The sequence below is a fragment of the Pristiophorus japonicus genome, chromosome 15 (assembly GCF_044704955.1).
Source record: "Pristiophorus japonicus isolate sPriJap1 chromosome 15, sPriJap1.hap1, whole genome shotgun sequence".
Classification (NCBI taxonomy): domain Eukaryota; kingdom Metazoa; phylum Chordata; class Chondrichthyes; family Pristiophoridae; genus Pristiophorus; species Pristiophorus japonicus.
In genome coordinates this window covers 113651713-113676149 of record NC_091991.1, presented here as the reverse complement: position 1 = coordinate 113676149, position 24437 = coordinate 113651713, and the positions used below count along the sequence as shown (strand labels likewise).

Here is a 24437-nt window from a genome sequence, read left to right as displayed (position 1 = left end):
TGGTGGTTTAGAGTTTGCAGCTCGTCTGCACATCCGCTGGAGGTGTCCCATTTTCCACAGCCTTTGCACGCATAGTGTTTGAAGCCGCATTGATGGGCTCGATGATCACCTCCGCAGCGCCAACAAGGTGCTAATTGCCTCGCATTAACACTTGATGGCGGACGGAGTCATCTGAGGTCGTGCAGCTGCAGGCGTGTATGTCCTGCCATATGCATTCCTGCCTGAAAACGACGTTACTTTGTATACAGTACTTGCCGAAACATCTTTATTCTGCTAAATTTGTTTGGTGTTATCGCTGGTGGACATAAATGCCTGGGCTATTGTTATGGCTTTGCTCAGGTTCGGTGTTTCAACAGCCAATAGTTTGCGAAGGATAACCTCATGGCCAATGCTAAGCACAACAAGGTATCTTAGCATTTGCTCCAGGAATCCATCAAATTCGCAATGTCCTGCAAGGCGCCTTAGTTCGGCAATGTAGCACGCCACTTCCTGACCTTCAGACCATTGACATGTGTAAAATCAATCAATACCTTGCCATCAGAATGTTCTCCTTCGGATTTTGGTGCTCCCAGACCAGCATACACAGTTCTTCATACGATTTGGTTGTTGGTTTCACCGGCGCAAGAAGATTCTTCATGAGGCCATAGGTTGTTGCCCCGCAGACAGTGAGGAGAATCGCCCTTCGTTTGGCAGTGTTCACACTCCCTTTCAGCTCGTTGGCCACCAAGTATTGGTCGAGTCGCTCCACGAAGGCCTCCCAATCGTCCCCGTCTGAGAATTTCTCCAGAATACCAACAGTTCTCTGCATGGTTCGTTCTCTCATCGCCTGCTTTGTCTTAAATAAAGCGATGTGACTGAGTACTGTAGAGGTGAGCAAGTGTGGCCGTAGTCTATTTATTCTAACTCCAGAGTCCTGGTACAGCATGAGAAGCCTGCTTATATACGGTGCTCCCAAGGGATGCTGGGATCCCTTGGGACTCCAACAAATCCGCCCTCTGGTGGCGGTAGAATGCTGGTTACATAGTGTTGCATACATAACACCCTTATTATGCACAGGCCAGGTCCTGAGGATAAGAGCGGTTCAACCAGTACACTTGCATTATAAAGTGTACTTATTGGTGAATCTCAGCTTCTTGTTACCTTTAGACATTTTTTGTGTAAGACTCACAACAGAACCATGAACAGACATTCTTGGCAATTGCAGAATGTGGCTGCTCAGGTCTTAATATTAATTCCTACTAACAGGCATCCATTTGATTTTTGCTTCCTCGGTCAGTTAAGTGCTATAAAAAAAATTACCAATCTGCAATTAACTGATAAGTTTATATATTCTAGATAACAATGCTTTCTGAAGTGCAGCTGCCAGCCTGCCATTGCCAGGCAATTCATAACCAACAACCTGGATCCAGATATGTTACTACTTTCCACAATGGAACATACTTCTTCGATTTGACCGTGATTGGCTGCTTATTAGCCTCTTGCATGCCAGATAGGTAAATGTGCAATCCTGCCAATATTTACATACCCCATCTAGATCACTGCAGGCACAATATTGATAAAGCATGTGCCCATTGTCTTTTTGAAGGCCCCTTACACTAGGAAGGTGCGAGAGGCAAGAGGAAGAAAGAAGGGCTTAAAAACATTAGAATTTATTGAGTGCTAGATTTAAAACAAAATCTGGAATTGTATCTCTGGGTGTTTTTCATCATTTTAGTGGACATAGGGTGAAAGTTTCACCACGCCACTGCTACACTTAGCTGAAGTCCTGCAGATAGAAAACAATTCATCTTACACAGTGCTCACTGACATTGAGAAATTGGTTTGAAAGTTTTAAAACTTCAAAGTTGTATGACACAAATAATTTTCACCATTATGTACAAGTTAAAAAGCTATACAACCTACACGTTACTGAGTTTTAGGCTCCGTTCATTCTACAGCAGTTGGAAATCAAACTCAACCACCTGTAGCGAATGGAAAAATGAAAACACCCCGTAAGTTGGTCAGATCAGGCACCAACTTTAAAAATTCAGTGCATCACACAGCTTGGGTCAGCTGCTCCAGTAACTAAACAGGCCAACAAATACATTTTTGCCTCTAGCTTATTCCCCCCTCCTAGAAGCAGAGCTACTTCCCAGTTGTAAAAGATAACCGCTTCCAGTTGACTGAAAAATATCATTTTTGCATGCACCTCCCCATACCAGAAATATATTCACAATCACACAATGGTTACAGCACAGGAGGCGGCGATTCGGCCCGTCGAGCCCATGTCGGCTCTCTGCAAAAACACTTCTACTCGGCCCACTTCCCCACAGCCTTGCACTTTTTTTCCTTCAGGTACTTACCAATTCGCTTTTGGAAGCCATGATTCCTACAGTTTTATTTCTGCACAAAATAATTTACTCAATTCGACAAGGTGCACGAATCAGAGACTGCTCTGGCACATCACGAAGGAAGCATGGTGCCTAAGTAATCATCAGTGTAGTAAAGTCCCACTCAAATTCCCCACACCTTTATGTTCAGTATTACTGATACTTTTGGATCCCAGGCATCTATTTTTTTTTTTATAAAGTACCAGTTTAAAAGTATAGTTAAAAAATCTGACTCCAAATAAACTATGGATCAACCATCTCTTAGATTAAATACTTCGAGGTATGTAGACAAATAAAAATGTGAAGGCAATACTCAGTAAGTACTCCAATTGTTTGCTTGTTGTGGTATTGGGATTCAACAACTTGTATTTATATAGCACCTTTAACATAAAACCTCCCAAGGGGTTTCACAAGAGCATTACAAAACAAAATCTGACACCGAGCCACATAAGGAGAAATTAAGACAGATGACTAAAAGCTTGGTCAAAGAAGTAAGTTTTAAGGAGTGTCTTAAAGGAAAGAGAGGTAGAGAGGCGGAGAGATTTAGGGAGGGAGTTCCAGAGCTTAGGGCTTTGGCAGCTGAAGGCACGGCCACCAACGGTTGAGCGATTAAAATCAGGAATTGGAACGCAGATATCTTGCAGGGGTGGAGAGAGGGGTGCTGTGGGGTTGGAGGAGGTTACAAAGATAGGGAGGGGCAAAGCCATGGAAGGATTTGAAAACAAGGATGAGAATTTTAAAATCGAGGTGTTGCTTAACTATGACCTGGGTTTGAATTAAAAGGTTTCTCTTAGTGGCATCTTATATGAAACACGCTTGGTCCTGTTGGGGATCAGACCAAATTCAGTATAAATTAATGCTATTCAGGTCATAACCGGAAGCCAATGTCGGTCAGGGAGCACAGGGGTGATGGATGAATGGGAGTTGGTGCGAGTTAAGACACAGGCAGCAGAGTTTTGGATGACCTCAGGTTTATGTAGGTTAGAACATGGGAGGTCAGCCAGGTGTGCGTTGGAATAGTCAAGTCTAGAGGTAGCAGAGATTCCAGTCATTATCTGTTCTCCATCTCGACCATGTAAAAAGAGGATAAAAACAGTCAGTTCAGAAAGGCACAATCCTGTAATTTAATGAGTATCCTGTAGTTTAAAGTATAAAAGTATTGAATTTGGATTTAATCCAAAGATTGTCCACGAACCCACATCTGCTTCAGCATACAAAACATTACACAAAAGCAGAGCTGACAAATTACTGATGCAAATTAACTTTTAAAGCACTGCAATCAATCAAGAACTTGCAGCTTGGAAGACAAATGTCAAACAAACTGCCATGTTTAAAATGGAGGAGTGGCCAAACTAAGTTGATTGCATTCATTCTGTGCTATTTCAGGATTTTGAACAGACTGTTTACAAAGATTCTTCAAATCATATGGCTTTAACGCAAAACTATTCCCTTTTACATTGTGACAATGCTAATGACGCTCTTAGTTCACAGTTTAGGTTGGTTACTGTTAAAAACAAATACTACCACCATCACAGTTACAATTCAACGGGCCCAAGTTTCGAGCCGCGCCTAGAACGGCGCAGTCCCGACCTAGACGCCCGTTTTTCACGCCACAAAGTGCGCCTAAAAAAAAACTTCCAGATTCTCCAGCTCCCTGCAGGTTGTTTGCAGCTCGGCACAGCGCAGCACGAGCTGTAGGGGGCGGAGCCAGGTTCCTGCGCTGAAAACAGTGCCGGGACCTCTGCACATGCGCGCTACAGTGGGCGCGCATGTGCAGTAGCTCCAGGCGCCCAAAACTGTGTGGGAGGGGCCGAAGCACGCAGCCCCTAGCCCTGGCCGAATGGCCTCACTGGGGCTGCGTGAATAAGGCTCCTCCCACGGCCAGCTCCTGCTTCCTCCCGACCCGACTCCCGCTCCTCCGCTCCTCCCCCACCCCTCCCTCCTCCTCCTCCTCCTCCCCCCCCTCCTCCTCCTCCTCCCCCCCCCTCCCCTTCCTCCCCTCCTCCTCTCCCCCCCCCCTCCTCCTCCTCCTCCTCCTCCTCCCCCCCCCCCCCCTCCCCCTCCTCCTCCTCCTCCTCCTCCTCCCCCCCCCCCCCTCCCCCTCCTCCTCCTCCTCCTCCTCCTCCTCCCCCCCTCCTCCTCCTCCTGCCCCCCCCCCGGGACCCGACCTCCCTTCCCCCAACCTGACCTCACTCTCCCTCCCTCCGACCCGAACCGAACTGACCTCCCTCCCACCACCCCCCCGACCCGCGATCCCAACCCGACCCAACGCCACCTCCCTGTAAATCTGGTGCTGGAGACGGGCCCTGCCCGAAGTCTCGGGCCCGGACCGTTCAGCCTCCCTCCCCCTCCTTCTTCTCCTTTCCCCCCCCCCTTCTTCTCCTTTCCCCCCCCCCCGGCTGTCAGAAACACAGACACTGACAGAGAATGAGACACACACAGACAGAGAGACACACTGGGGGGGGGGCATCCCAGCACACTGTTGGAGGGCTTCCGGTGCTGCAGTCGGTAAGTAGAAAATGTTTTATTTATTGATTTTTTAAAAAATTATTTCTTATTAATTTTTTTTGATTGATTTATTGATGTTTTTATCATTTATTATTGATGATGGCTCTTTATTTGTAAAACTGAAGTGTTTAATGTTTGTAAACTTCCCTTTAAACCCCCCCCCCCCCATTCCCTACGCCTGATTTGTAATCTACGCCTGATTTTCTAAAGTGTAGACAAGGTTTTTTCGAGCGTACATAAATCTTCACTTACTCCATTCTAAGTTAGTTTGGAGTAAGTTTTCACTGACGAAACTTTGAAAACAGGCGTAAGTGGCCGGACACGCCCCCTTTTGAAAAAAAAATTCTGTTCCAAAGTGAAACTGTTCTAACTGACTAGAACTGGAGTAAACTAAATGGTGAGAATTCCGATTTCTAAGATACTCCGTTCTACACCAGTTGCTCCTAAAAATCAGGAGCAAATCATGGCAAAACTTGGGGCCAACATGTGCAAGTGTCAATAAACACAAGCAGACCAAAGGCTGCTTTACTTCCCGACTGTAAAATGGGGCTTCTGATTACAAAGCAGTATGTGACTGGAAACCTAGATGGTTGGTTGGCATGTGTTTGGACTGCTTCGGTGCTACACACTGGTCAAACTCGATGACCCCCAATAGTGAGCAGTGAATTGTTCTTTTTTTGGGGGTGGCAGGGGTCGAGAGAAAATGTATTCAGGCAACAAACATAGGCTCAACTTGGCTGATATGGGTAATATTCCATCTGTTCTGATTTACAATCTGAATCTGTGGAATATGATCTTACATCGACTTATCTGTGGTGGTAGGATAACTTGCAGCATAAAGTCTCGCTCACACACACAAACACATTGCAATGACAAGTGTTACTGCACCCACCTGCTCCTATTCATTTAGAAATTAAGTAATTTAAACTTCTGGAGCTGATCTAAGTCTCACTACTTAACCTTCTAAATAGCCAGTTGGAATGCTACTTAGAGGCACTCTGCTTTCGGCAAAGTACTTAACCTTTTGAAATGACCTGCATGTGACTACCACTGAACTTGTCAAAATCCGAATTAGAATGTTTGCCACTGGTACAAAGGTAGAGGGGCCCACATGTTTCAAATAATTAACCTTGTTTGTCACCATGGACACAGTTTGCACCACTACCCCAAGAATCATTCAAGGGTCCAATACAGGCTTGGTTACATCTGGCCATGTCACATTTTGAAAGCCACTTTGAAAGGTAGTGAACTGACATCCCCATGCAGGGGATAAACAATGACAGTATGAATGTGATCCATGGTTTTATTTGGTTTTGTGTTTCCATTTGGTCTTTCATTTTGGACCATCAGACCCACTGATGGGTGATTCACTGCCCAAAGAATCCCCAGACATTGGATGTCAGACCACCATCTTAATGCTCCCATAGGTTTTACAATTAGTTATAAGGATTAAGTGGGTTTTACAGACAGAAGAAAAAAAGTTCCTCACTGAAGTTGCACTTTTTTCCAAGCCTGAAGCGGGTCAGGGCTGGGCAGGGGGTGAGATTATGGCCCCAGTTCTGATATTTGATTTTCTGAAGATTCATCAGTACCCTTTAATAACCTGAACTAATATCTCCATATCACAAGACACGTGAGTAAACACACAAGTTCTATTTAAAATGCTGGACTTGCATTTTTAGAAATTTCCAGACAGCCTGTTCAAAAACCAGAAAGGCAGCAACTACACTTTGAATATGATTGAAAAATCAGAGAGGGTACTTAAAGACCAAATACACAATACAATCAGGAATTTTCAGTTCAAAACCAGTGCAATTTGAAGCACGCCTTAGTTGTTGCCCCCAGCCAATCAATATCCTGGAATTCAGTGCAACTCTGTGATCCACTGATTTATTGCATATCAAACTATGGTGCGTCCCATACTGGGATAACTATAGGTATCCCCATATCAGCCCTGCATTGGCAACCATCAAAGCGGGTGGAATGGGGAGGGAAATGTAGAAAGGAGATGTTTGCTTTCATCAGCTTTCAACACACTGTATATTCGCGGGTCAACACCAATACAAAGTAATTGCAGCAATTTTTCATCTTCATAAATGCGACACACTGCAGCAGGAAATATTCCAATATGGCCGCCAACACTGTCTACCCCTGCCCCCTGCACTCTCCATTCACAACGCTAGCTTTCCTGAAGCGGGGCTGGTGGCCACAATGATTTTGGCGATGAAGATCCTCAGCACATGTGCACAGTCAGAGCAGGATAAGGAATAGATTACAGGTCAAATCAATGCAGATTGATAATCTCGAGTGTGGAGTGGTGCCAAACTAATCAAAATACGACAAAGGTTATTCATTTCGTTTCATTTTTCAGGTCTAGTGGACACAAACCCAAACTGAAGGATGTAGTTATTAAATACTATTCTAGTTTTGGGACACTTTTTCTTACTGTTCTTTTCTAATTAGTAGATTTCTGCTGCTTCCAGGTCTCTATCTGTAACTAGGTGTTACAAGACTCTAGCCATGGAAGGGAAGGGGAGGGGAGGGATAAGAGAAAGGGAAACTTAGATTTTCCAGATAGAGCCTTTTCTCGTTTCCTCAAATATGCTGTCAAGCATTCTAACTGCTGGAATCTAGACTCCCTGCATCAGTTCCAACATTGTATGACATAACTGAGTGACTTGCTGGGCCAATTCAAAAGCCAGTTAAGAGTCAACCACGTTGGTGTGGGACTAGAGATACATATAGGCCAGTCCAAGTAAGAACAGCAGGTGTCCTTCCCGAAAGGACATTAGTAAACCAGTTGGGTTTTTACAGCAATCCAACAGTTTTATGGCTACTTTTATTGGTACAGTACCAGCATTTCATTTTCAAAGTTTTAAAACTGAATTCAAATCAAACTGAATATCAGGAAGATAACTGCAAATATTTTATGGATTAGTGCAATAGACAGTGACTTGATGCACCCACAACTGGTCTGATCACATTTGAAAAATTGGTTGGAGAGCCAGGACTAAATCTCTCTAGCCTGTTTGGATTAATGATTATCTAACCTTTAGAACATCCTGCATTTCTCTTGTCTGCTGGGCCCACTCATTTTCAAATACTGCGAATACCCACATTTCTAAATAGCATGTTTCAAAGAGGAGGACGAGAATTGGCATTTCCACTGAAATTGTTCCAAAAGGGCAGTCTTACACTTGTGCAGTAAATGCTACTCAGCACTGTAGAAGGACTCTACAGCAACTGCATTCAAATTTGTTGGGGTATAACAATGTCGTCACATCAAAAATTTCAGAAATCGCAGGTTTCTCAATGTCTCGGTTGGTAAAGATGTCATAACATAGTTAAATAGACAAGTCCCCTATTTCAATTCCTAGTCAATGCTGACTTCGTTGCTTTGTCGTGGCAATTGAGGACTACCATCCCCTTGGGCTTGGGGGGTGGGAAGGAGGGAATCAGCCATATGTGTCATGTCAGGTGAGAAAAGGAGCAAGCTCAGCTATGATACCAAAACAAAGTCATGGCTTACTCATTAAGCATGGCCACTTAGAAACATAGAAATTTACAGCGCAGAAGGAGGTCATTTCGGCCCATCGTGTCCGCACCGGCCAAGAGAACCGCGCGGTCCTTGGTCAGCAGCCCTGAAGGTTACATATAAACCTATGAACAATGATGGAAAGTCAAAGAGCAACCAGTCTTCTCCACACAACTACAACACCCCTTATACTAAAAACATCTACCCTCCACCCCAACGGGAGCCATGTGATCTCCTGGGAAAGGCAAAAACCAGATAAAAAAAAACCCAGGCTGATTTAGGGAGAAAAAAAATCTGGGAAAATTCCTTTGACCCCATCCAGGCGATCGAAACTAGTCCAGGAGATCACCCTGGCCGTATTCTATTCTCTGCAGTACTTACCATTATATCTGTGCCGTCCAACAAAAGGTCATCCAATCTAATCCCAATTACCAGCTCTAGGTCCGTAACCCTGCAGGTTACTGCACTTGAAGTGCCCATCCAACCATCTCTTAAAAGTGGTGAGGGTTTCTGTATCCACCACTCTTCCAAACAGCGAGTTCCAGATCCCCACAACCCTCTGGGTAAAGAAGCACCACCCCCCCCCAAAAAAAAAACCTTGCACCAACCATCTTAAAACTGTGCCCCCTCGACCAATGGAAATAGACTCTTACTATCCACTATGTTCAGGCCTCTCAATATTTTGTACACCTCGATGAGGTCTCCTCTCAACCTCCTCTGTTCCAATGAGAACAAACCCAGCCTATCCAATCTGTCCTCATAACTAAGATTCTCCATTCCAGGCAGCATCCTCGTAAATCTCCTCTGCACCCTCTCCAGTGCAATCACGTCCTTCCGATAATACGGCGACCAGAACTGCACGCAGTATTCCAGCTGTGGCCTAACCAAAGTATTATACAATTTAAGCATAACCTCCCTGCTCTTATATTCTATGCCTCGGCCGATAAAGGCAAACATTCCGTATGCCTTCTTAACCATCTTATCCACCTGGCCTGCTACTTTCAGGGATCTGTGGACAAGCACTCCAAGGTCCCTTTGTTCATCTATACTATTAAGTGGCCTACAGCTTAATGTGTATACCCTTTCCTTATTAGCCCTCCCAAAGTGCATCACCTCACATTTAATTGAATTAAATTCCATTTGCCACTGTTATGCCCACCTGACCAGTAGATTAATATCCTCCTGCAGCCCATGACTTTCCTCTTCATTATCAACCACACAACCAATTTTAGTGTCATCTGCAAACTTCTTAATCATACTCCCTGCATTCAAATCTAAATCGTTGATATGTACCACAAAAAGTAAGGGACCCAGTACTGAGCCCTGCGGAAGCCCACTGGAAACATACTTCCAGTCACAAAAGCATCCATCAATCATTAATCTTTGCTTCCTACTTCCAAGCCAATTTTGGATCCAACTGGTCAATTTGCCCTGGATCTCATGGGCTTTAACCTTCATGACCAGTCTACCATGCGGGACCTTATCAAAAGTCTTGCTATAGTCCATTTACAATATACCGTACGCACTACCCTCATCGACCCTCTTGGTTACCACCTCAAAAAATTCAATCAGGTTAGTCAAACACGATTTTCCCTTAACAAATCCGTGCTGACTGCCCCTAATTAATCCTTGCCTATCCAAATGCAGATTTATCCTGTCTTTCAGGATTTTTTCCAATAATTTTCCCACCACTGAGGTTAGGCTGACAGGCCTGTAATTACTCAGCCTATCCCTTTTTCCCCTTCTTAAACAAGGGTACTACATTAGCAGTCCTCCAATCCTCCGGCACCATGCCCAAATCCAAAGAGGACTGGAAAATGATGGTCAAGGTCTGCTATTTCCTCTTACTTCGTTCAACAGCCTGGGATGCATTTCATCCAGGCCTGGGGACTTATCTACTTTCAAAGCTATTAAACCCCTAATACTTCTTCTCACCATTTTTATTTCATCCAGAATATCACACTCCTCCTCAATAGCAGTATCTGCATTACCTCTTTGCTTTGTGAAAACAGATACAAAGTATTTGTTAAGAACCCTACCAACATCTTCCACCTCCTCACAAAGATTACCCTCATGGTCTCGAATAGGCCCTACCCTTTCTTTAGTTACCCTCTTACTCTTAATATATTTATAGAACATCTTCAGGTTTTCCTTAATTTTACTGGCCAAGAATTTCTCGTGCTGTCTCTCAGCATTCCTAATATCCTTTTTAATTTTGCCTCTTAACTTTCTATATTCCTCTAAAGATAAAGGGCGCAAGTTTCCACATGATTAGCGCCTGATTTTTAGGAGCAACTGGTGGAGAACGGACTATCTTAGAAATCGCAATTCTCCACATTTTTTTTTCTGCAGTTCTAGTCAGTTAGAACAGTTCCACTTTGGAACAGAATTTTTTCTTCAAAAGGGGGCGTGTCCGGCCACTGACGCCTGATTTGAAAGTTTCCACAGTGAAAACGTACTCCAAACTAACTTAGAATGGAGCAAGTGAAGATTTTTGTAGAACTGAAAAAACCTTGTCTACACATTAAAAAATCAGGCGCAGGTTACAAATTAGGTGTCCAGAACGAGGTTGGGGGGGGGGGGGGGGAGAAAGAGGGGGGAAGGGAAGTCATTAAATTCTATAATAAATCCTTATTTATACTTCTACAAATATTATACAAATAAATGCAACCTGAATAAACATTTATAAGCAAAGAAAAGATTAAATAAACCATCTTCCTACCTGTGTGAAAGTGCTTCAGCCAGGGAGAATGCTGCAGGCGTTCGTTCCCGCGGGGGGGGTGGGGGGGGGTGAGGAGAAAGCCGTTTGTTCCCGACGGCGGGCGGGGAGGGGGAGAGAAATAGCTGCCTCAACTTTGAGGCTTCCTGCAGCCTTCTCACTGCTGCAAGAAGCCTCAGTGCTGATGGCAATGTGCTTTTATTAAAAAAATGTTCAAAAATTAAACAGCTACAAAGAACTACAAAAATGGCCGAGTGCCAATGTTTCCTTCACACTGCGCTTGCGCGAACGCTCCAACGCGCAGCGTTGCCGGCAGGAAAAAAACTAATTTAAATGATACCCGCTCCCTCCCACTTACAAAATCGGCGCGAGTGTAGGCTCCGCCCCCCTGGGCGCCACGCCAAACAGACAAGGAGCTGCAGGGCGCTCCAGAATCGCGCGTTTTTTTCCGGCGCCATTTTAGGCACGAAAACAGGCGCCCAGCTCGGAGGGGCGCCCGTTTTTTATCGTGTGGAAACTTGGGCCCAAAGTACTTAGCCGTTGATATGTGACATAAGCATCCCTTTTTTTCTTAATGCTCCCCTGTAAGACTCTCGACATCTAGGGGGCTCTAGAATTATTTTTCACAGCCTTTTTCTTTAAGGGCACATGTTTGGCCTGAACCTTCCAGATCTCCTCCTTGAATGCCTCCCACTGTTCCAACACTGATTTACCCACAAGTAGCCGTTTTCAGTCCACTAAGGCGAAATCACTCCTTAACTTAGCAAAATTAGCTTTTCCCCAATTGATGAGGTACCATAGGCATCTGTGGAATTATAGCCCGGGGAGGCATCAACGCCTTCAGGAGTTCAGCAAAAGGTCAACAAAACTACCAACACATCTTCCAAGAACCAGAGTGATGTTTCTTATAAGTGTGTATATTTCAATGAATTTCTCCCAAAACATTTACGGCCTTTGTAATCACAAGACTACTTTAGTAGCTCATTAGATTATTAAATAGATGAATCAAAACATTTTCTCTTCTCTATCGTTGTTTTAACCTGTCCACACTAAAGGCACTTTTAACCATTCTACTCTACTCCTCCTTTTATCAGTTGGGTGTCAGTGGTGCTGGGCTGTGCTATGGCATGCAGAGGTGAATCCGTGGAAACATGGGTGGGGGCGTTGGAGAGACAACTTCTTGTGTTTACTGTGTGAAGCTAGCTCCCTTAAAACAGACTGCTCCACAATGTCAGTTATTCCCCGAGCCTGGGGCTGCTGCCCATGGGCCACCTGTGCCTCTGCACTCCTGGGACATAAATACCTCCAGTTGCAACTATAATGCAATTCTGAAGCGGGTCAACTCGATCATTTGTTTTATGGGAGCACGAAATATTCTTGCTGCCTCGTGGAACGATAAATCACGCCAGCAGAAAAATGAACAGATGAAGGTGATCACTTGATCACAGGCAGTTTTGTGCAGCATTCTAAATATTTTGAGCCAGCCAAGAATCCAGAGAACACAGTCTCCTGAATAAACAGGATGTGTCACTAGAGCTAGTACGCCTCAGATATTTCTTCACTATTGCCTACATAAAAAAAGTCATTGCCCTTGAAAAGTAATTAATTGTGTTAAGTGTCAAGATGGTTCCATGTGATCATGCATTAAATAAAAACACAATTATTTGTTTGAAGCAGAATGCGCTATGTATGCAAACATAACAGCCAATTTGTACACCGCAAGATCCCACAAAAAGCAAGATGATGAATGACTAGTTAATTTGTTCTGAGGTGGTTTTTGGGTGTACGATATTAAAGGTGAACATTATTAAGTTACTTTGAAGACAAACGGTAAAAATTTTCCACGCATATTCAGGGTGTAAGTAACCGACCCTATTATTTTCATTACCCTTTTATAAACCTTCATCTAACCTTCTTTCCATGGAACAAAGATTCTGATCTCGTACAACAGACTTTTGTCAGTACTGCTCTACAAGCAGCCATTAGATCAAAAGCTTGTTGTGACTTGGCATATCAATACAGACCAATAAATGAATCCACCCCCATTTTTACACAGGGAATAGAATTCCCTTTATACTACAGACCATTTCATTTATTTGGCTTAAAATTGAGAATGCTAGCCTCCTTATATTCAGATTTACAGCACTATTTCATGTATAAACCAGGGCCACCTCAAAGTCAGTGGAAGGCCATTACAGGTAACATAAGTAGGACGGCTCAAACTTTCCAAACTGCGACCAAACTACCCAGAGTCAAGATGTCCAACCATTGTGGGGGTAATATCTATTTAATTAGCCAACAATTTATTTTGTCTTTCAAATTTGACCCATGTACTGAGTAATCTAGTTAAAAGACGTAAGTTGCAGTTTGTTCTGAAACTTTTCATCTGAGCCAACTGTCCCAAGAACACTTTTGAGGGCAGATGATAATTAAAATGTTTGAACCAAGACATACTTAGAGGGAGACAGGGAATCAAGGCAATTTTGACTATGGGAAATTTTAAGCAAAAGAAAGAGACTTAGCTAAAAATTTACTTCGAGAGAAGTGCCTTCAAATTAGTAATGCATGCGTGATCAGGTAGCAGTGTCTTTCTTATGCAACCAGACAAGCATCAGTCAAAAATCACTAATACATGACCTATAAACACCTTCTGTGGTCATTAAGCAAACCTTTGAAGTGAGTCCTGTTCAGGGGATTGCAGTGTCCCTATACACCCTACGAGAACAAGCTACCTTTACATCTCTCTCTGTTCTGGTGTAACTGCCTTCTATTAATACACACATACGGGATAAAGTATGGCCAGTGGTTAGAGGCAGTAATTCAATCCAGCGGTTCTGATGAGGTCATAAACCACAAGAGCAAAGTTTTTCATAGTTCATGAATGTCAGCAGAACAGAGATATTAAGTTTCTGACAAACTCACTGCACACCTGGGTTATTCTTTACGTCAGCTTTTGTTGTGTAGCATGAGTGTGCGCTTTTGGAGCAATGGACTGCATCGATCTGGCACAACTTGTGAGTGGGCGGTGTCTGATTAAATCACTTCTTCCAAACACTATGTCCAATTTTCAATCTATTTTACATTTCTTATTCTTGGACCACACCACTTGCACTTCCTGCACATGTGTGCCGCTCTCTCTCTCCTCTCTTTCCCTCGCACCCCCCCAACCCACTCTGTTATACTCTTCCAGTTATTCCACTTGCATCTTTTCACCTTCCTTCTGTTCTCTTCCCTTTCTCTCCTGCTCTCTGCAATTCTGAACAGAAAGAGGGACAAGCATCAGGACACAATCAGGGATTGGGCAGGCACTTAGAAGCAGCTGCTGCAGGACTCCCAACAATTAGCCGAGTTAGAGCCAGCACCCTAGGCTGTTGTTTCCAGGCATGGCGGGAATTGATTCTAGAGGTTCCTTTGAATGCTGGGGCAGGGCGAGAGTCTCTTGATTGTCGTCCAAATTTGCTTGCTCCACTTTCTCAACACCTGATGCAGCCTGGCACTAATTTGAAATGCAAGTGGGGGGGAAACTCACCAGTATCACACTGCCATCCTTCAATGTAAAAGCACCTCAATAGATTCAAACCCAAATGTGAAAGTCCCTCCTGCATAATTGAACCCAGCCCATTATAAATTTCTATCTGCTAATTCAATGTTTGCTTAGTTCCACCGTGCTAGAACAAAAATATTCTAACTGAACTGGAGATTACGCATTACCTTCTCCAGTATAAATATGCAAACAAGGAGAACCCCTGCTCTCACTTCTCATAAATTGATCTATTCTCAGTACTGCATAAATACTAACCCTTCTCTACCACATTTAAAAACAAAAATTAAATGTTAACCACTTTTAACACACAGGTGGATAAGATGAAAATGGCTGGAGCTGAGGCTTCCTGGCATCCTAACTTGTTTTTGAAACCCTGCAGCAACAGGAAAACATAATTCCTTCCTACCTGGCGCACTAGGAGGGATGCAATAACATATCTACTTGGGTCAACGAGAGTTCTCTAGTCACAGGTGTGATGAAGGTCAATGAACACAAGAACCTATTAGAAGCACTGGTAAGGTTCCAGCTGGACAGAAGTCAGGCCAAGGGGAAAAGGTTCTTAAACTATGGATTGGTTGAAGAAGTTATCCATTATGGAAAAGGCTTAGATTGAATTTAATATAATGACTAAAACGTACCTCTCACCAAGTTTGTCATCACATCTATAATCCACTCCTTTGTCTTGCCATCCATTTTTGCCTTTATGCTTCAATGAAGCGCCTTGGGATGTTTTACTACGGTAACAGCACAAGTTATTGTAGGATACTTAGCCATAGCATATTCCAACAACAGGTTCTTTAATTATATTTACTGTAGTGAAACCAACTGCAGATGGATAGTCAGACTAGACAAAACCTCCCTCCTCCACCCATCTACAAGGAAACCAAAGTCAAGCTGGTCTAATTGATGGATCACCTGAAAGGGACTGTTTTAGTGTGACATAGTTAAGAAATTTAACAGCCTAAAAATGAGAATGGGGGTTGTGGAAATTAGTTTGTAAGCAGGCAACAATCTTTTAGGTCCTGCCAGGTGTTATTTTAGTGTTCCTGTTCAATTTCACAGTTCTGGTTGATGCTGCTGAACTGGATACAGTTCTTTTCCGTGCTGATTAAATTCCATCCCTTTTCAGTCCACAGCTCTCTTCTTACAAGACACAAGGCCTTATTTTACAAGCCTGAGCCTTTCTCCCGATCTGTTCACGTCAAATCTAACAAACTTGCAGGTGTGCAGTCAATATTGTTTAATTAATCTCACAATAAAGTTACTGATTAGTTACAGTAGTTTTTAAAAAAATCATTCATCAGGATGTGGGCATTGCTGGCTAGGTCGGCATTTATTGCCCATCCTTAGTTGCCCACGAGAAGGTGATAGAAGGCCTTCTTGAGCTGCTCCAGTAATAGTGAAGATACTCCCATAATGATATTAGGTAGGGAGTTCCAGCATTTTGACTCAGTGGCAATGAAGGAATGGTAATATATGTCCAGGTCAGAATCGTGTGTGACTTGGAGGGAACTTGTTCCCATGAATGTGATTCTGTTGTCCTAAGCGATAGGTCTTGGGGGTACTGACGAAGCCTTGGTGATTTGCTGCAGTGCATTCTGTACAATATAGTACACACTGCAGTCACGGTACAGGGTGGAGGGAGTGGATGTTTAAGCTCCTGTGTGGAGTGCCTATCAAGCAGACTTCTTTGTCCTGGATGGTATTCCATCACACTGTGACTTGTAGGTGGTGGGGAGACTTTAGGGAGTCAGATGAGGCACTTACCATATAATACCCAGTCTCTGATCTGTTCCAGTAGCCATAGCATTTAGGCACCACCATCGCTTCTCGGCCTTTTGGCTAAGATCTGCATAACTAACCTGACCAGCCACCATGACTTCCGGGTGGTTTCTCCCTGGTCAGGAAGGTATATGCTTACATTTTTGTAAACAGGAGGTGGGTGGGATGGCTTGACCCATCCACCTCCACGGAGGTGTGTGGGGGACCTGACCCATCCACCTCCATGGCACGAACCTGGTATTGCAGTACTTCCAGGAACGGTGCAGTGGCTCTAGGCCTTTTGGCTAAGAGCATTGGCGCAGAGTGATCCTTGACTGGTGCAGGGTGACCTCTGGCGTTTGTGACTTGACAAAGAATTGGAAACGATTGGCTACGAATTTATTAAAAAAAAAAAAAAAATTTAGGCACCACCATTTGTGTACATAGAGCACCAAACCTGTAAACATCAATGTAGTGCCATGTACAATGTAAGGTGTGTTATGAAATGCAAGTTTGAAAAGAAAAAATGTAAATGTACCATCACCCATTCCGGGCTCTGTATTGTAACACATGAAATGTAATTTGTGTAAATGTACCACAATGTACCCTGTTTATTGTACTGAATCGCAGTTGAACAGAAAAACGAGAAATGTAACGAACGAAACTGCCGTCGGCACCCAGATGTATTGTATGGGATTGCTGACCGCAGCGAAATGTAATGAAATGCCATTGAATGTACTGTACAGATTCTTTTTATGAATAAAGTATATTTTGAAATTAAAAAAAAAAAATTTAGGCACCACCACCTTCTCAATGGCAGTAAGGGATGGGCAATAATTGCTTCTCGGCCTTTTGGCTAAGATCATGCGTAACTGACCTGACCAGCCACCATGACCTCCGGGTGGTTTCTCCCTGGTCAGGAAGGTATATGCTTGCTTTTTTGGAAACAGGAGGTGGGTGGGGTGGCTTGACCCATCCACCTCCATGGCACGAACCTGGTATTGCAGTACTTCCAGGAACGGTGCAGTGGCTCTAGGCCTTTTGGCTAAGAGCATTGGCGCAGTGATCCTTGGCATGTGCAAGGTGACCTCTGGCGTTTGTGATTTGACAAAGAATTGGAACGATTGGCTACGAATTTCAAAAAAAAAAAAAAAAATTTAAGTGGCTGGTCGGCCTTTTGGCTAAGATCATGCGTAACTGACCTGACAGGGGAGTAGCCACCATGACCTCCGGGTGGTTCTCCCTGGATCAGGAAGGTATATGCTTGCTTTTTTGGAAACAGGAGGTGGGTGGGGTGGCTTGACCCATCCATCTCCACGGAGGTGTGTGGGGGACCTGACCCATCCACCTCCATGGCACGAACCTGGTATTGCAGTACTTCCAGGAACGGTGCAGTGGCTCTAGGCCTTTTGGCTAAGAGCATTGGCGCAGAGTGATCCTTGGCGTGTGCAAGGTGACCTCTGGCGTTTGTGATTTGACAAAGAATTGGAACGATTGGCTACGAATTTCAAACAAAACAAAACAAAAAAATTTAAGTGGCTGGTCTAGTTGAGTTTCTAGACTTGGTGTTGGTAACATCATTGAATGTTAAGGGGAGGTGGTTAGGCTCTTGTTTGGTGAGGTGGTCATTGCCTGGCACTTGTGTGGTGCAAATGTTACTTATCACTGATCAACTCAAGCCTGAATATTGTCCAGGTCTTGCTACAGGCAGACATGGACTGCTTCATTTTCTTAGCAATTGCAAGTGGACATAAACGTTGTGCAATCATCAGCAAACAACCCCACTTCTGACCTTAGGATGAAACAGCTGAAGATGGTTGGCCTAGGACACTGCCCTGATGAACTCCTTGCAGCAATATTAAGGGCTGAGATGAGTGGCCTCCAACAACACAATCCTCTTCCTTTGTGCCAGGTAGGAATCTAGCCACTGGAGAGTTTCTCTCCCACGCCCTTCTCCCCACTGACTTCCGAGTTTTACTAGGGCTCCTCGGTACTATACTCAGCTGAATTCTGCCTTGAAGTCTCTGCTTCAATAGCAAATTGTGGCGAAGCAACCCATGTTCTAATAACCACTAATTACTCTCAACCTTTACAAGTTTTAAATATTTCTGCTCATGTCTTGCCAATCTAAAAAATGTTCATTTATAACTGCGCTCAGCCCTTTAGACACCCCTCCAGTTAGTGGTGGAAACTAGGTGTGGCCAAAGGGTTGGGGGAAGCGGGGGTTTCAAGCTCATGATACGGCCAACCTGGCAGGAAAGAGACTGAGTTGGGGACTGGGACATGCTGACTTACCTAATCCGAAGGTTGAGAACCACAGACTTGCAGGCCAAACCTGGAGGCTGAAAATGGGCGGAGGGATTCCTGGGGGTGAAATGGAAGCAGTCCTCCAGAACCACATTGGTCGACCTCAAAATGAATGAAGAGGTCATGACTCTCCATTGGTTCCGCCACTGCCTGAAGCCAATATTACCATTGCACCTTTAATAACAGGATCTTAATATTTGCAACAAGCCTCTTGTATGGCATTTACTCAAATGTGCTTGAAAAAGTCTAAGCATACCACATTTACTGAATTCTGTTTATAAGCACAGTCATTTCATTCAGGAATTCAATTGAGTCAGTCAAGCACAAGTTGTCCCATACAAGTCTGTTGACTAGCCAAGGTTTATCCATACCTTCTCAAGTGTTCACTGTTAGCCATATAATGGGCTTTAAGACGAGTGAGTCAAAGCTGGAAAGGGGTTTTACTAAAGCCAGTAGTCACCAGCAATTGGCTGAGCTCTCCCAGTCTGCACTTAGCTCATGACTCAGCCAAATAGGCAAGTCAAGATGAAAGCATTTCTCCATGCATAATCACAAAGCAATCCCCAAGTCACTGCTATTTCTCCATTTTCACTGGAGACCTGTCCAAGCACTCACCTGCAAGTAAGCAAAATGTTGCAGCCCATAAACTGCAACCTCAACACACCTGCTTCAATCGGGGGGGGGGGGGGGGGGGTGTGAAACAAGCACCTGCACCTTTGACACTACCAGACTGCCAAGAAAACTAGTTACATTCTAACATCTAAAGTCAAGAAAACAAATTGTTTAATTGCACATAATAGACTTCAGCAAGTCCCAATATTTCAGTGACAATTTACACACATAGACACAAACAAAACAGATATCAAGGGTGAATTACAAGGAGAAAAGATAGTTGTGCATGTGTTACCAAAAAAAGGCTTGGATTCATATAGCTTCTTTCACAGACCTCAGAATGTCCCAAAGCACTTTATAGCCAATGAAGAACTGTTGAAGTGTAGTCACTATTGTAATGTTGGAATGGTCAGCATATTTAACAGGATTGATTGAAGTAGAAATTATTCCTCTTACCTACCACATCATCTCAGACAATAGAGGAGACATGTATCTATCACAATTCCTGATACTGAAAGCCCTTTAAGCATTGTCTAGAGCAGATATTTTACTCAGAATTCCACACATCCACTTTGCTGACCACAAATTTTCTCTACACTGAAAGACTGATTGGTGAATGGGCTGTGGATTTCCAACTGTTAAACTTCATGACAGAGACTAGAGTTTCATGAAGCAGAATAGTTTACATGCAACTGCTTTTATTTGGCAAGACCTACTGAAAACAACCACATGGTCATAGGGAAAATTTTAATCCCATTAGGTTTGGGTACATTGTGACTAAAGAAATGCTATCCTAGATAATTTGCGTGAGAAGAACAAAGGCAGTACAAGATTAATGTTAAAACCATAGCAGGAGAATAATTTCTACTTCAATCACTCCTGTTAAATATGCTGACCGTTCCAACATTACAACAATGACTACACTTCAACAGTTCATTAAGACAATTTCCACCCTTCCCTCACCTTCACATGGTCCATCTCCGACTCTTCCCTTCCTCGATTTCTCGGTCTCCATTTCTGGAAATAGTCTGTTGACAAACATTCACTATAAAGCCCCTGACTCCCACAGCTACCTGGACTACACTTCCTTCCATTCTCCCAGTTTCTCAGTCACATCTGCTCTGACGACACCACCTTTCACACTCGGATATGTCTTCCTTTTTCCTCAACCGAGGATCCCCCTCCACCGTGGTTAACATGGCCCTCGACCGTGTCCATTCTATTTCCCGGACTTCTGCTCTCACCCATTCCCCTCCCTCTCAGAACCACAATAGGGTTTCTCTTGTCCTCACCTTTCACCCCACCAGCCTCCATATTCAATGGATCATCCTCCGCCACCTCCAGCGTAATCCCACCACCGATCATATCTTCCCCTCCCATCTCAGCATTCCGAAGGGACTGCTCCCTCCGCGACACCCTGGTCAGTCACCCCCAGCACACCCTCCCCTTCCCACGGCACCTTCTTGTGCAACACTTGCCCTTTTACCTCCTCCCTTCCAACTGTCCAGGGCCCTAAACACTCCTTCCAGGTGAAACAGCGATTTACTTGTACTTCTTCCAACTTCGTCTACTGTATTCGCTGTTCATGATGTGGTGGTCTCTGCATTGGGGAGACCAAACGCCTTTGCAGAACACCTTCGTTCAATCCGTAAGCGTGACCTTGAGCTTCCTGTCACTTTAATTCTCCGCTCCAATCCCACTCCAACCTCTCCATCCTCAGCCTCCTACACTGAAGCTCAACGCAAACTCGAGGAACAGCACCTCATCTTTCGTTTAGGCACTTTACAGCCTTCTGGACTCAACATCGAGTTCAACAATTTCAGATCTCTGCCCATATTTTTTTTCAAACAAACTCCACTTTTTTTTCTCTCTTTCCCAGGGCAAGTGATGATTCTGCCATTCACACCCTATCTAGACTTTTATTTCCTAACTTGTCCCATTATTATCTAATTTTTGCCCATCAAATCTTTTGTCTCTTTAGTCATTCCTGCCTTCCACCCTATCACAGACCTCACCTTTTATTCTTTCCTCCCCTCCCCATTTCAGTGCCCCTGCACTTCCTGAAGAATGTTACATCTCGAACTTTTCTAGTTCTGACGAAGGGTTATAGACCTAAAACGTTAACTCTTTCTCTCCACAGATGCTGCCTGACCTGCTGAGATTTCCAGCATTTTTTGTTTTTATACAAAATTAATGTCACTTGGTTTATTGTGAAGCGATTTTGCACAATTCTCTGTGCATGATACACCACACTACACAAAACAGAACACCAATATATTTAAAATAATGGACGGTTCCCTTTAGCTGATTAGACACAGCTGTTACCCTCACTTGGCCTTTTGGCTAAGATCATGCGTAACTGACCTGACAGGGGAGTAACCATGACCCCAAAGTGGTTCTCCCTGGATCAGGAAGGTGGTTCTCCTATGCTTTTTGGAAATAGGAGGTGGGTGGGGTGGATTGACCCATCCACCTCCACGGAGGTGTGTGGGGTTGCTGACCCATCCACCTCCATGGCACGAACCTGGTATTGCAGTACTTCCAGGAACGGTGCAGTGGCTCTCGGCCTTTTGGCTAAGAGCATTGGCGCAGAGTGATCCTTGATGTGTGCAAGGTGACCTCTGGAATTTGTGATTTGACAAAGAATTGGAAAGATTGGCTACGAATAAAAAAAATTTTTTTTTTTAAATAATAAAAAAAAGTGTGTTTAAAATGTGCAGTCCATACATCAACAGAGATAGATTATAGTCTCTAACTAGGGCAAGAGAACGCTTGTCAATTCCCACGGTTATAATGAGACTATCTGCGGGCAAAACAAATTTATTTTAGGCTTAAAGAGAACACAGTTTGATGATCATCTCAGCTATTTTTTTTTTAAAAAGGAACACAAAGGACCCAATTCCAGTACTACAGTCCTCTCACCTTACACTATATTAACATGCTGTCACGTATATTAACCTATTGCTTAACAAAATAGTCAGAAAGCTAGGCAGCTCAGCCCAGTAATGTATTTCAAAAGCAGAAAAAATTAATATACTGAGGTACTATGAAATGAAGCCACCAGAAATCTTATCAGGGGTAACTATACCGAAAATGGTCAAGAGTCTACAGTGGATCTGACTGGCACGATTTATGCTCAAGGCAACCAGCAGTTCAGAGTCCTCTGGAGACAACTTGCTAAAATTGTGCTTACTAGAAACATACACACACACAATCCCCAAGCCAGTACTCAAGTCCAACCACCCAGAGTCACTAGTAGCTGATCAGATTTTCCTAAACCACAAAGCAATAAATATTGGACCAGCTATATATTCTCAGCCTTTCAGCAACAGCCAAGTAAATATACAAGTTAAGCCAAGAGGCAGACAGTTTCAAAGTGAACAGATGAGCTGTGGTAGCTCTTTGAGCACTAAGTAGTTAAATTGAGAGATGGTGGACAAATGTTTTTCCTCTTTCCTAACTCCCATAATCAAGTTGGGGAGTGCCATTTATTTATAGCAGACTCACTATCAACTTGGTCCGGAGAGAGCAACAGGGGCCAGAGTACTCAATCATTTGTGAATGGAACAAATGGTAAGGAGGAATGTGTGAAATTGGGCTTGATATGCAGAGGGGCTCAGAAGTAATCCAGTAATTTTTACCTCGGAAACTCAGTAATTCATCTCTTCCTTCTTAGTTTTATATAAGAATATAGAGATGTAGAACACCAAAAACATTGCTCATCTGGTCCACGCTAGCCATATTTGATCACTTGACCAGCACCAACCACTCGCAGCCAGACAATCAATTCCACAGAAACTCAAGGCAGCAATACTGGATTTAGTACCTTAAGTTTTTCTTCTGTCTCCCCACCCGATTCACATTATTTCTAGATTATATTTTGTATTCTCTCACTCCCGTGCCCCCCTCCACCTTGAAGCATCCTTCACACCACCTTTTCCCAGTCCTGGGGTTTTTCTTTAGCCTCATCCCAGATCTACAGCTTCGTGCCCAAGTATTTTGTCAGACCCCATCCCCATCACCTAGCCCAACCTGATCAATTCATTTTATTCCAATGAACTCCAAACTGCAGAGAAAAAGAAAAGTGGTCAAGTGCAGAGGGATTTTATATACAAAAGCAAAATACTGCGCATGCTGGATTTGTACACGCTAGGATAGATTAACGTTTTAATTTGTGATTATATTCACTATACACAAGGGGAATATTCCAGATTGTGTGAGGTCAATACTTCCTGCTCACACAATAAATAGCTGAGTAAATTATTGCCTCTCCAACCACGTGCAGACTGCTTTAACCAAGGCTTCTACAGTTCCAAGCAGGCCAACAGAGTGGTGCGTGCAGAGTGAAGAACCCAGGTGACATCCACCTCTCGAGTCTTTGCGTTTTGTTAGACATCAAGTAGCGTGTCACTGTGCAGTATTTTATTACTTTGGAGTGTGCACTTGTCAAAATGTAAGAGGCCATAAGAGCCCCCTCCAAGTGTGCTGAGGCTCAGTAATCAGCTCAAACTCAACTTTTTAAAAAGTTAAAATGTTCAATATTCAGAACTCTAGTTTTATTTGTTTGCTCTCAAGGAATGATCAAATACAGAACATGAAGTCAGTGAAATATCAATATTGCAGTCTCCAGTAATTGCAAAAACATATGGAATCAAATTGATTTGCACATCTTTTTGATCTCGTGAATCAATTGAATATCTGAGAATCCTAGTCACTTAAAACACTGGGCAGGGTGGGGCAGTTTTTATTTTGATGACACCGTTTGATGGATGCATTGTTCAAGTAGTACCTTCGTTAGGTGGGCTAGTACAAGTTACCCTGAAGCTGGGGACATTGATGGGACCCAGCAGAGTATGTGGGAGAAAGGTTTTGGCCTTATTAGGAAATTTAATTTATATTTTAATCCTGAATTACTGTCTTTTAAACCAGGTATGTTCTAAATTTTATTTTCAGGGGGTAATACAGTGGGATGAGTAAGGAACTGTCTTGCAGGCTGTATTTCAGAATTTGTTTTGGTAGAATGAGTCTGGGGAGAAAACCGAAATTGGGGACAACTGTTTTATGTAAGCGAAGTGAAGTGAA

General features: G+C 43.6%; 1 protein-coding gene, 1 non-coding gene and 1 pseudogene across 4 annotated transcripts in view; 2 read left to right on the top strand and 1 right to left on the bottom strand.

Annotated features, from left to right (window-relative positions):
• adcy9 (adenylate cyclase 9) overlaps positions 1-24437 on the bottom strand; it is a 206333-nt gene that overhangs the window by 132294 nt on the left and 49602 nt on the right. The window lies entirely within an intron of this gene.
• Positions 16498-16728, top strand: LOC139226054 (U2 spliceosomal RNA; annotated as a pseudogene).
• Positions 17273-17468, top strand: LOC139225979 (U2 spliceosomal RNA). Its single transcript, XR_011587190.1, has one exon. It is a non-coding gene; the product is annotated as a U2 spliceosomal RNA (small nuclear RNA).